The 13,773-nt window shown below is 43.9% G+C and overlaps 1 long non-coding RNA gene across 5 annotated transcripts in view; it reads right to left on the reverse strand.

The window, feature by feature from the left end:
- LOC147359972 (uncharacterized) overlaps positions 1-13,773 on the reverse strand; it is a 515,690-nt gene that overhangs the window by 119,265 nt on the left and 382,652 nt on the right. The window contains exon 5 of one of the 5 annotated variants that reach the window (XR_015138846.1): positions 4,736-4,937. The exons of the other annotated variants lie outside the window; for them this stretch is intronic. This is a non-coding gene — a long non-coding RNA (uncharacterized LOC147359972). Of the gene's footprint in view, positions 1-4,735; positions 4,938-13,773 lie in introns of those variants that run through there. 5 annotated transcript variants of the gene reach the window in all.

A 13,773-nucleotide genomic window follows, 5' to 3' on the forward strand; every position in this document is an offset into this window, starting at 1 on the left:
GTCCAGTTTTGAGGCCGTATTTCAAAGTCTGATTATTTTCCCAGATCCGAAGATTGCTCCTCCTTGCTTCTATTCCCCCATCAGCAGTGTCATTTAAAACACTGATTTCACTTCTTAAATATCCCTAAGCTCACTGCCCATCCCTACTCCAAAAGAGAGCTCAGTGTGGAATGCGACAATGGGAACTGCAGGCCTTCATTCCAATGAGAGTTATTACTGAAGTTCAACCCCTAAAACAGAGTTGGCATTTAATTGGAAGCTTTTTGCCAGCGTAAGGAGGGGGGCATAGTTCCTGAAATTTGGTTTGCAGGAGAGGCGGAATTTCTTTATTAAAAAAAAAAACCAATACAGTTCTTTCTCCCAAAGCAGCACATCAACATGAACTATAACCTGCCTTCTCTACACATATCAGTATTTACAAAAGATGGTCTATGTCCAGGCAATTCTCTGTGGTCAAATTTATTTAGAAAACACTTCATTTTAAATCCCTCTCTTTAGTTCTCATAATGCAGATTAGCATATTTAAGGCTCTAGAAGTCCTTTGATAAAACAAACAAAATCTAACTCTTAAAAAATTCCCTGATTGCAATGACTCTTTTTCCTCTAACATCCACCAAAACCAATGCTCTGCAAAGCACTTTGGGTAATGCTGCCATAATTAATTTTTTTCTGATTTTTCAGTGACATATTATGCTTTTAATATACAGATTTTATGCAGCTGAGGTGCATCTCAATAGATTTCAGAAGATTTGATCAAATTCTTTCTTGCAAGTTTGAAAAAGTAATAAATATGCTTGCATAAAATAATGTAGAAATTTTATATAAGCCACAGAATTAAGTATCTAAATTCAGAGTTTGAGTTCTGAAGACTTTTGGTTGCCTTTCAGGAACATCCCCAAATCTTAATTAACACAATTAGGTGACTGATTAATCAATTACTCATTTACTCATTCATTGTTCACTTATTTATTCTTCTTTATTAAACAACTACTATGTATCAAGCATTGTTGTGGGCGCTGAGACGCCACGGATACATATCCATAGCAAACCTGTCCCTGGAGGAGGGTGTGGCAGCCCACTCCAGTATTCCTGCCTGGAGAACCCCATGGACAGAGGAGCCTGATGGGCTACAGTCCATGGGGTCACAAAGAGTCAGACACAACTGAGTGACTAAGTATGGCACAGCAGAGTACAGGGAATTTATAACCTGTTGGAAAAATACACACTCATAAATCATAACACAAATCCTATTTAACTTTGATTAAAGTTAGTTCATTCTGAAGGAGATCAGCCCTGGGATTTCTTTGGAAGGAATGATGCTAAAGCTGAAACTCCAGTGCTTTGGCCACCTCATGCGAAGAGTTGACTCATTGGAAAAGAGCCTGATGCTGGGAGGGATTGGGGGCAGGAGGAGAAGGGGACAACAGAGGATGAGATGGCTGGATGGCATCACTGACTCGATGGACGTGAGTCTCAGTGAACTCCGGGAGTTGGTGATGGACAGGGAGGCCTGGCGTGCTGCGATTCATGGGGTCGTAAAGAGTCGGACATGACTGAGTGATCTGATCTGATCCGAATGTTAGTTCTATGGAGGAGAAGAAATTAGTGCAGTGATAATATGTAGCAGGAGAAAATGATCCAATATTGAGGAGAAGAGAGATGTCAGGGAGGGCTTCCTGGAGGAGGTAACATTAGGCTATCTCTGAAAGGATTACTTGGGACAGATCAGGATGAAGCAGACAGAAAGAGTATTCCAGCACCCCCCCACCAAAAAAAAAAAAAACCCAATACACAGGAAGGAGTTTTGCTGACTCCAAGAAATGGAAAAAGGCCATGGGGCTGGAATCTGGAAATAACAAGAGAGGAGGGGTGGGATAAAGTTAGACAGATGTATGGGAATCGTTTCATTCCAAGATCAGTGCAAAGCATGATTCATCAAACCTTCTTGTTTCAAGGTAAAAATTTAAAAGATTTCTTGGTTTGGAAAATAAGGTGGATTCTATGCTGACCCACTTAAGCATTATTTTTTTATCATTAGATAAAAGATTACATCCAAAAAATGATAATTAAGCAGCCCCAAATAAAAGAGGCTTCAGTTATATAAGACAAACCAAGGCAGTTTTAAATCCCAGAATTCAGTGGTCGTGAGGCAAGAATGTCCTACAGCCTATCCAAAGGCTTTATCTCACATAAAAGCAACCAAGAGACCCATCACCTGACCGGTATGGCCCACGGGGGAGCTGTGACCCCCAGCCCACTACACCTTTGATCCCTCTCTGATACGGCTGAAATATATTGGTTCTAATCACAGCTAGTGAATGAGGAGAGGAGGTGGGCTTTCCATCTCCTTAGCACAATAAGCTGTTCAGAACAAGTCATCTTTATAAATAATTCCATATTATCCCAGTCATACAGCCTGGATATTTGGGGCTTACTTAATGAAATGGTTGGCTTTAAATATTTCCGGAGGCAGGCTTTTAAAATTCAGAGCATGTGCCTTCAAGACTGGAGGTCAGAGTTTGTGATCAAGTACTATGCCCTTCGACTTGAAATACTGTACATGACCTGTGGTTAGACGGATGACCTCCCAGGAGTCAGGAGCTGGTTCTGGGGGAGGAAAATGCCTCTTTGAGATTATTTATGATGAATAATACTACTAATAACATTGCCTTAATTCTCCAAACTGCTCCGTTTGTCTTCTTTATCGCTGTGAATTGGAATGTCCAAAATGCCAGGCGCTCACCAGTGAGACCTTCCCTTTCCTCCACCTCTCTGGCCAGCTCTACAGTCTTTGAGTCTTGTTGGATCTATACAACAAGATCTATCTCCTCCCCTCCCCTTCTCAAGCCAATAACACCCGATCAGCTACTTTCTTAAGGTGATGAAAAGAGGGCTTCTCCATCAGAAAGATCTGGGCTCAAATCCAGGTTCACATTTCAGAGAGGTCACTGTCCTTCTCTAAGCCTGGTTTTCTACAAAATGGGGACGGGATGAGGCTGGGGCTTCACCAGGCATCTTCGCTTCAGGTGTGCAAGGTGAGCCAGTCTGCCTGAATTCCACACATGGCTCCCCCATGTGATTTTGGAAGAATTACTTAACCCCTCCAAACCTCAGTTTCCTCATCCAGAAAATGGGGATAATACTAGGAGAAGTGTTGTGAGAACAGTGAGAGGATACTGCAAACCCCTAGGAAGGTGGCCCACGCTGAGCGAGCACTTACTGCTTAGACCATGAGTCCAAAAACAGGATGTGGCAACATCGGGGCTCAACCAGACGGCATCTCTGGAGGACACTTGGGGGTCAGCTTCTGGGGCCACGAGCCCCTCACGACACCCCACTCTGGCCCTGGTAGGCCACACTTGGTGACACCAGTGTCCTACTCCCTGATCCCCTGAGTCTTCCTCTGCCTCTGTTCCCCTCGCTGAAGCTCACGGCAGCCTGCTCTCACCCCTCCCCTCGTTTGGCAGCTCCTTGGTCTTTGCTGGTGGCTCAGACGGTAAAGAATCTGCCTGTAATGCAGGAGACCCAGGTTCGATCCTTGGGTTGGGAAGATCCCCTGGAGAAGGGAATGGCTACCCACTCCAGTTTTCTTGCCTGAAGAATTCCATGGACCGAGGAGCCTGGAGGGCTACAGTCCATAGGGTCACAGATTCAGACACCACTGACACCAGGGGAGGCATCCTTCCAACCCCGTGCAGGACTCAACACTCCCTCCCACGGCGTGAAGACCACCAGACCCAATTTCACCCTAGGCATTAGGAGACCCAGGATTCTAGCTGCCCAAAATCAATCTGAAGGAGGAAATTCAAATTCGAAATTTTACTAGTTTTTACTAGGCTCTGCTTCCTACCACACGACAACAATGTGATAAAGCAAACAGACCTTTTAAAAATAGGCGGGTGTGGGTTTTTTCTTTTTTTTTTTTCTGTTTATATTGTTGATGAGATAACACACCATGGAAGGAGCATTAGGACTGTGTTTAAGAGCAAGAACTGGACTTCCTGGGTCGCACTCCAGACTCATTAGTAACCTCAGGCCAGGTACTGATTTTCCTTTTCAGTCCTTTTCTCACCTATAAAATGGGTAATAATATTAATTTTTCATGAAATGTTACATACAATGGTTAGAATACCTGGCACAAAATACTCATCGATTAGCTACTGATGCTTGTAGTCACTTCAAATGGTAGCATATAGTAACCAAGTAGATGACTTGACTCCCCCAGCTTCTGGGGACAGGTTCTCTGGGAAGGTGACATTCAAACTGAGATCTGAGAATAACAGAGGAATTACCAGGCAGAAAGACAGGAGAATGGAAAGCTGGGAAAATATGATCAATCGAGCATTTATCTGCATAATGTCTATCTCACTCGTGTCGACCAAAGATCAGGCAACTACAGCTTCTGGGGCAAATCGAGCCCGTGGCCTGTGTTTTTGTAAAGGAAGGTTTATCAGGATGAAGACAGGCCCCGTTTATGTGTTGTCCACAGCTACATTCTAGCTACAAAGGTAGAGCTGAGTAGCTGAGACAGAGATCATATGGCCCTTAAGTCTAAAATATTTACTATCTGGCCTTTCCCAGAGAAGCGTGCCAACCCCTGGTCTGAAGCACAAGACCCACGAGCGCAAGGGCCACATTTTCGCCTGTGCCCTGCTGTACCTTTCTTCCCAGGTCTGTCTGACCTAGTAAATCTCAGTAGACAGTTAGAACAGGAATAAATGCAGGATATCTTGTGTCTGCGCCACGTTCTCAGGACTTTAATTAAAATGAAATCCTTGAAATGACCGATGCCAGAACGTAGTTTTCCTCCAAGAGTCATCACTGGTCCCCACACGCACGGAGAAGCAGCAGCTGGACGTGGTAGTCCAGGTGACGGGCGCACATTTATCTCAGCAAGTGATTTCCTGCAGGGCACTTCGATCAAGACTGGGTCCAGGCTGAAATGAGACAGCAGTTCTGTAGGGTACCAGGCAACCTAAGAAGGACGGCAGTGCAAGCAACATCCCCCTGCGCCCATGGACAGAGGAGCCTGGCGGGCTACAGTCTGTGGGGCTGCAAAAGAGTCAGACACGGCTTAGCGACCAAACAACAGCAACATCAAATATTCCATAGCCAACCTTTGAATTCAAATCACCCAGCATGTACCTTCACATCCACCTAGGTGGGGGCCAGTTAAAAAATGACAAATAAATACTTACTAATAACATTCTGGAGATGAATTTTCACAATGAGGGGCATAACTTTTTAAAAACTGTTTAATTTGATCCCAGGTTGAGAGCTGTGCGCCCTCTTTGGAGCTGGGGTGATATTTTGGTTGTCGTTTTAAAAACTCCCCAGCACACATGCAATCCACGTGCTGTGATCCCCACATGCCTGATGGATCAGCCATGATAAGGAATCTCAGAACCCTCTCTCTCTGCTGCTCACCAAGCCTGCACCAAACCTGCCTGTCTGCCCACAGCTAATGCTACACAAGCTCCATCAGCAAGGGCAGGTGCACAGGAGGATGAGGCGCCTTTGCAGGGAGGACTCAGGAGGTGAGCCGGGAACCAAACAGACAAGGAAGGAGAGCGTGTGGCAGGCAGCTTCTGATTTTTCAGTGAAAGAGGAAAAAGCTGAATGTTCCTCCCCAGGAGGGGAGATTCACAACAGTGCCATCTTCGCCTAAATGAGTACCGAGACTAAGACTCCATGATTACACAGGATGCTCTACATTCCAAACATCAGTGCAGTTGTGGATACACTTTTCATTTGATTATTCTTATTATTACATATCAATTACTTCATCAACAATTTCCCTAGCAAAGGATGAATCACAGATTTTAAACTAGCAATCCATAAGTATATATAGTGTGCATATATATGTATATATATGCATAAGTATTCATAACAGACTGGTTCCAAATAGGAAAAGGAGTTTGTCAAGGCTGTAAATTGTTACCCTGTTTATTTAACTTCTATGCAGAATATATCATGAGAAACGCTGGACTGGAAGAAACACAAGCTGGAATCAAGACTGCCAGGAGAAATATCAATAACCTCAGATACGCAGATGACACCACCCTTATGGCAGAAAGTGAAGAGGAACTCAAAAGCTTCTTGATGAAAGTGAGAGTGGAGAGTGAAAAAGTTGGCTTAAAGCTCAACATTCAGAAAACAAAGATCATGGCATCCGGTCGCACCACTTCATGGGAAATAGATGGGGAAACAGTGGAAACAGGGTCGGAGTTTATTTTTCTGGGCTCCAAAATCACTACAGATGGTGACTGCAGCCATGAAATTAAAAGACACTTACTGCTTAGAAGGAAAGTTATGACCAACCTAGATAGCATATTCAAAAGCAGAGATATTACTTTGCCAACAAAGGCCCGTCTAGTCAAGGCTATGGTTTTTCCTGTGGTCATGTATGGATGTGAGAGTTGGACTGTGAAGAAGGCTGAGCGCCGAAGAATTGATGCTTTTGAACTGTGGTGTTGGAGAAGACTCTTGAGAGTCCCTTGGACTGCAAGGAGATCCAACCAGTTCATTCTGAAGGAGATCAGCCCTGGGATTTCTTTGGAGGGAATGATGCTGAAGCTGACACTCCAGTACTTTGGCCACCTCATGCAAAGAGTTGACTCATTGGAAAAGACTCTGATGTTGGGAGGGATTGGGGGCAGGAGGAGAAGGGGACGACAGAGGATGAGATGGCTGGATGGCATCACTGACTCGATGGACGTGGGTCTGGGTGAACTCCGGGAGTTGGTGATGGACAGGGAGGCCTGGCGTGCTGCGATTCATGGGGTCGCAAAGAGTCGGACACGACTGAGCGACTGATCTGATCTGATCTGATCTGATTCATAACTGTATATGTATATGCACATTATATATATATATATACACACATCTCACATTTTGCTTTTTTAAAAAGAGATTTTCATGAAAAGTTTGGACCTGGTTTCCCTTCACAAATGGTTGTGAAGAGAACAGTTGAACAGTTCATTGAAGACCTACAAGACCTTATAGAACTAACACCCAAAAAAGATGTCCTTTTCATTATAGGGGACTGGAATGCAAAAGTAGGAAGTCAAGAAACACCTGGAGTAACAGGCAAATTTGGCCTTGGAATACAGAATGAAGCAGGGCAAAGACTAATAGAATTTTGCTAAGAAAATGTACTGGTCATAACAAACACCCTCTTCCAACAACACAAGAGAAGACTCTATACATGGACATCACCAGATGGTCAACAGCGAAATCAGATTGATTATATTCTTTGCAGCCAAAGATGGAGAAACTCTATACAGTCAGCAAAAACAAGACCAGGAGCTGACTGTGGCTCAGACCATGAACTCCTTATTGCCAAATTCAGACGTAAATTGAAGAAACTAGGGAAAACCACTAGACCATTCAGGTATGACCTTAATCAAATCCCTTATGATTATACAGTGGGAGTGAGAAATAGATTTAAGGGCCTAGATCTGATAGATAGAGTGCCTGATGAACTATGGAATGAGGTTCATGACACTGTACAGGAGACAGGGATCAAGACCATTCCCATGGAAAAGAAATGCAAAAAAGCAAAATGGCTGTCTGGGGAGGCCTTACAAATAGCTGTGAAGAGAAGAGAGGCGAAAAGCAAAGGAGAAAAGGAAAGATATAAACATCTGAATGCAGAGTTCCAAAGAATAGCAAGAAGAGATAAGAAAGCCTTCTTCAGTGATCAATGCAAAGAAATAGAGGAAAACAACAGAATGGGAAAGACTACTCTTCAAGAAAATCAGAGATACCAAAGGAACATTTAATGCAAAGATGGGCTTGATAAAGGACAGAAATGGTAGGGACCTAACAGAAGCAGAAGATATTAAGAAGAGGTGGCAAGAATACACAGAAGAACTGTACCAAAAAGATCTTCATGAACCAGATAATCACGATGGTGTGATCATTCACCTAGAATCAGACATCCTGGAATGTGAAGTCAAGTGGGCCTTAGAAAGCATCACTACGAACAAAGCTAGTGGAGGTGATGGAATTCCAGTTGAGCTATTCCAAATCCTGAAAGATGATGCTGTGAAAGTGCTGCACTCAATATGTCAGCACATTTGGAAAACTCAGCAGTGGCCACAGGACTGGAAAAGCTCAGTTTTCATTCCAATCCCAAAGAAAGGCAATGCCAAAGAATGCTCAAACTACCTCACAATTGCACTCATCTCACACGCTAGTAAAGTCATGCTCAAAATTCTCCAAACCAGGCTTCAGCAATATGTGAACCGTGAACTTCCTGATGTGCAAGCTGGTTTTAGAAAAGGCAGAGGAACCAGAGATCAAATTGCCAACATCCGCTGGATCATGGAAAAAGCAAGAGAGTTCCAGAAAAACATCTATTTCTGCTTTATTGACTATGCCAAAGCCTTTGACTGTGTGGATCACAATAAACTGTGGAAAATTCTAAAAGAGATGGGAATACCAGACCACCTGATCTGCCTCTTGAGAAATTTGTATGCAGGTCAGGAAGCAACAGTTAGAACTGGACATGGAACCACAGACTGGTTCCAAAAAAGAAAAGGAGTACGTCAAGGCTGTATATTGTCACCCTGTTTATTTAATTTATATGCAGAGTACATCATGAGAAACACTGGACTGGAAGAAACACAAGCTGGAATCAAGACTGCCAGGAGAAATATCAATAACCTCAGATACGCAGATGACACCACCCTTATGGCAGAAAGTGAAGAGGAACTCAAAAGCCTCTTGATGAGGGTGAAAGTGGAGAGTGAGAAGGTTGGCTTGAAGCTCAACATTCAGAAAACAAAGATCATGGCATCCGGTCCCATCACTTCATGGGAGATAGATGGGGAAACAGTGGAAACGGTGTCAGACTTTATTTTCCTGGGCTCCAAAATCACTACAGATGGTGACTGCAGCCATGAAATTAAAAGACGCTTACTCCTTGGAAAGAAAGTTATGACCAACCTAGATAGCATATTCAAAAGCAGAGACATTACTTTGCCAACAAAGGTTCGTCTACTCAAGGCTATGGTTTTTCCTGTGGTCATGTACAGATGTGAGAGTTGGACTGTGAAGAATGCCGAAGAATTGATGCTTTTGAACTGTGGTGTTGGAGAAGACTCTTGAGAGTCCCTTGGACTGCAAGGAGATCCAACCAGTCCGTTCTGAAGGAGATCAGCCCTGGGATTTCTTTGGAAGGAATGATGCTGAAGCTGAAACTCCAGTACTTTGGCCACCTCGTGCGAAGAGTTGACTCATTGGAAAACACTCTGATGCTGGGAGGGATTGGGGGCAGGAGGAGAAGGGGACGACAGAGGATGAGATGGTTGGATGGCATCATGGACTCGTTGGACGTCTCAGTGAACTCCGGGAGTTGGTGATGGACATGGAGGCCTGGCGTGACGTGGTTCATGGGGTCGCAAAGAGTCGGACACAACTGAGCAACTGATCTGATCTGATCTCCCTTCACAACCAGGAAGACCTGCCCCCACACACCATGCCCACCTCCTTAAATGATGATGACTCCCTGGAGGTGGGCTGCAGCCTGTTGGCTTACCACAGTCCCCACCACTCTCCAGTATGATCCTTGTCTATTTCACACATTCAGGTGAGCTGCCTGGAACCATTTGGCATGTCTGTTTGCCGCTGCTCATACAGATTAATTTTATCTTTGCCTTTGTCCACTTCCTGCAGCCAAACCAATCCCTTTTCATTTGCAAATACGCCTCTTCCAAATGCATTGCTTTCATAAGAGTTTGTCTGACTAAGCTAATCCAAATTTCTGCCTCCCACTGCTTTTTCCACCCAAATATATCATACTTCATTTATGGGAGCGCTTTTCCAAATGCACCCTGTGGGCCAAATTCATACTGTGTACAGGAAAAATATGGATACTATGGTTGAATTAATTAAGAAAATTCAATAGTGTACAAAGTTAAAAGTGTTTTTGCAGGAATACTTTTCCGAGTCTATAAATGCAAATGCGGTCTGTGACTTTCCAAGAGTCAGGGCACAGTATGTGAGCATTTCCTAGTTTTCCATGGAACTTCAGAAAACTCTCCTTTCATATTTTCTTGCCTTTTAAAAAATGTATATTTATAATCTCTAGTATTTTTGCTCATTGTTTTTGATCACAGCTAAGTTGCAGAGAAGGGAAGGGAAAGTCATCCACAGAGATGGGGAAGGAGGTAGAAAGGAGAGCAATTTTGGACTTTGCAAGGTAGAGTCAATAAAAAGCAAAATGTGATCGCCATCAGAGTAAATACCTCTGCATAGAAGAGAAGTTATTTTGAACACTCTCCAAAATAGGAAAAACAAGGTCTCTATCAAGGACCACCCTTTCCAATGAATACATCCGGCTGGTAAAATGTATGCTGTGTTTTTCTTATTTCCTTTATTTCGTTGAAGATCTGTAAAAACTTTGTCACACACTGTCACCAACATGCAAAACTGAATTTGGGCAACACTGGTCTACATTACGTTAAATCTGGCAACCGCACAGACTCAAAAACCACTGTAAAAATAGTTCCCACATGAGAGAAGGGATGCGAAGTTTCCAAGGCAGGAACTGCCATGAGCTGCGGAAGCTGCAGAGGCAACAGGGAGAGAAGACAAAGATGAGATGGAAGAGGACTTTCCCTGGGAGCGGCTTTCCATAAGAGTCCCTTCCCTTAGGCTGATCTCCCACTGCCTTCCCTGGAGAGGGTTTGCAGTTCTGTGGGAGCCGCAGGGGCGGCCCTGCATTGACGGGAGACGGTGATGACCAGGATGCAAAGTGGATGATCCTAACAGTTTGGATCAGAACAAGAAGAAATAGAAGCAGTGCCTTGTAAAATAAGCCAGCACAGTCTAAAACCTTGAAAAATGTGTTATTTAAACAACTTCAAGATGAAAAATGATGATGATGCTTATGGAGATTTTAAGTAATAAAAACACAAGATACAATATGTCCCAATTATCCGCCGTATGGATGGTTTTGCCCCATGACTGGTGGGTGGTTATTGGTCACTGGAGCAAATCCCTAGAGTTATACTGGGTAGAAACTTAATGAAAGTCTTATAGTATTTTACAAAGCCTTATTTTTTGGCCATTTGATCCTTACTAATTGACTGTGGTGATAAAATATGGAGCCTCCAAATAATCCATTTTTATTTTGAGGAAGATTTATTTTCTCTTTACTATTGCTCTACATATGGGTTTCTCCTGTAGAGATAAATAAATCCTCGGGGGCAGAAAATGAAACTACCCCTTTTAGGGTCCTCCTGCCTGGCACCTGGTTGAGTTCTTGCTAAATGTCTTTGTGAATAAACAAATGAATGTGAAAATAGATGATGATTAAAGACCAGAAAATAGCATATTTCATTTTTTAATTTTGGGGGGAATTTATTTTTTTATTATTTACTTATTTTTAATTGGAGGATAATTGCTTTACAATATTGTATTGGTCTCTGCCATATATGCACATGAACCAGCCACAGGTATACGGAACTCCCCTCCCTCTTGAAGCCCCCTCCCCCCTCCCCCCCATCCTGGCCCTGCCGGCTGTGAGCTCCCTGTGGCATTCGGCAACTTCCCACCGGCTACCTGTTTTACATAAGATAATGTATTGAGATAATTGTAGACTCACGGGTAGCTGCAAAAAATAACATACAGGGATCTCAGGTACCCTTGGCCCAGATTCTCCTAATGGCAGCATCTTGTGGAACTATAGCACAGTTTTACCACTCAGATACTGATACTGATGGAGTTAACCACGGAACATTTCTAGCATCACAAGGATACCTCATGACAATGCTCTTTGGTAGCTACTTTCCTCCTACCTCCAAGCAAAAGTCAAGGTTCCCTTCTCAGCTTCTGTTGACCCCAGAAAGGGGAGCTAGGGCGCCCTATTACTGCTGGGGAGTCGGAGTTCTAGCTCCCCACTGGCCTCACTGACACCCCTGGGGGAAAGGGATGGACAGTTACTGGTGGACTGTGGTGAAGTTCCTGACTCTCCTGGGGGTCTCCTCTGACCCCAGTCAGGTGGGGGATTTGGGGAACCTCATTACAGACTCATAGGAGACATCTCAGCTTCCCATTAGCCTTTGCTGGTGTACATGGGGTTTCTGCCACATTTCTTTCCCTGTGTGTGTGTGTGTGTGTGTGTGTGTGTGTGTGTGTGTGTTTGCTCAGCTGTGTCCAATTCCTTGCAACCCCATGGACAGTAGAAGTAATTGGTGAAGAGTAATAGGTTACAGTCTTAAAACCTGGAGATGAAAAGTGAGGCCCGAGGGTTAGGACAGAAAATTGGGAGCTGAAAACTGACAATGATTTTTAATCATAAAGGGTTTGATCCCTGACCTGGGAGGATCCCACGTGCCGCGGAGCAACTAAGCCTGTGCACCACAGCTATTGAGCCCGTGCTCTGGAGCCAGGAGCCACAGCTTCTGAAACCCGCGTGCCCAGAGCCCGTGATCAGCAACAGGAGAGGCCTGAACCGCAGCTAGAGAGTAGCCCCCGCTCACCAGAGCTAGAGAAAGCCCATACGCCAACAAGGCCCAGCACAGCCCAAGGTAAATACAGCTCACATCACCATCCACAGACTGCATTTGCTAAGACTCAAAGGAAGGACTTGGTCTTTTCAAATATGTTTCCTAAGGGTTGAATCAAATTGATCACCCTCTTCCAGGGAACGTCCTCTAACACTCACCTCCACTATCTGGGTTACATGCCCTTCCGTGTGCCATCAGAGTCCCTTGTCTGTCTCATAGAATTTATTCCTTGAGCTGCTTGAGGGCTGGGGGTCCTGGCTTACTGGGTAAGATATCCCCAGGATCTAGTTCCAAGCCTGACATACTGTTCATATGTAATATTTAAAGGAATGCATGAATCTGCTATCAACTGGTCAGTTTGGGAGAAGATAAAACAATAACAGAAATGGAAAAACTTCAAGAGACAATACCCTGATACGACGTGAGCAAAGGGGAGTGTGACAGGCAGGACCCTGGTTTTGTGTTTCCAAATAGATGTTTATGGCAGCCCCGTTTACGATGCTGCGAAGTTGGAAACAATCTACTCCATCAACGTGGGAATAGAGAAATGAAATGTAGGATATTTAGCAGGTCAAAAGGAATGAGCAAGATCAATATGTTTCGACATGGGGAGGCCTCAGAAAGGCAGTCAAAGGAAAAAAGCAAGTAGCAAAGCATGCACACGTGACACTTGTACATAAAAGTAAAAAGAACTGCAAGCAATTCTATACGTTCTGGGTATAAACAATGAAACAACTGCATGCATTTTCTCAGGGAAAATAACACAGGTACAATTGAGTTAAAGATAAAAATGATTAGAAAGCCATATTTCACTCATAATGGTGGCTTCTGTAGGGGACGGGAAGAGAACTGAGTGAGCATGTCAGAGGAGACTCCGCACCAATCTTATTGTTCTTTTTGATTTAGAAGGAGAATTCTTTAATTGCATGTATGACGCATATGTAGACATTTTTTTCTTCTCCACCAGAAGTTGGTATATTCCTAGACTTGAAACGTTTGCAAATTGTGACCCTAGTGCTCCAGAATATCCTGGTAGGTTTGTGGAGTTTTTTTTTTCCCTTTCTCCTTCTTCATTAAAAACTGAGAAAAACATTTGTGAAGGATGTTGCTGAGGCCAATTCTTCTCATTTTGGAACCATCTCACTGTTTGTCAACTGCCAGCTTTGACATTCTCTCTCACTTCCCACGGTCTGGCATCCGAGGAGGAGTCTGGAGCCAACTCGACTCTCCCTGCTGAAGAAACAGCTTAGCGGCC

Source organism: Bos grunniens, chromosome 13 (genome assembly GCF_055505025.1).
Source record: "Bos grunniens cultivar Pamir isolate PY7600 chromosome 13, Bosgru_T2T1.0, whole genome shotgun sequence".
In the NCBI taxonomy this organism is placed as follows: domain Eukaryota; kingdom Metazoa; phylum Chordata; class Mammalia; order Artiodactyla; family Bovidae; genus Bos; species Bos grunniens.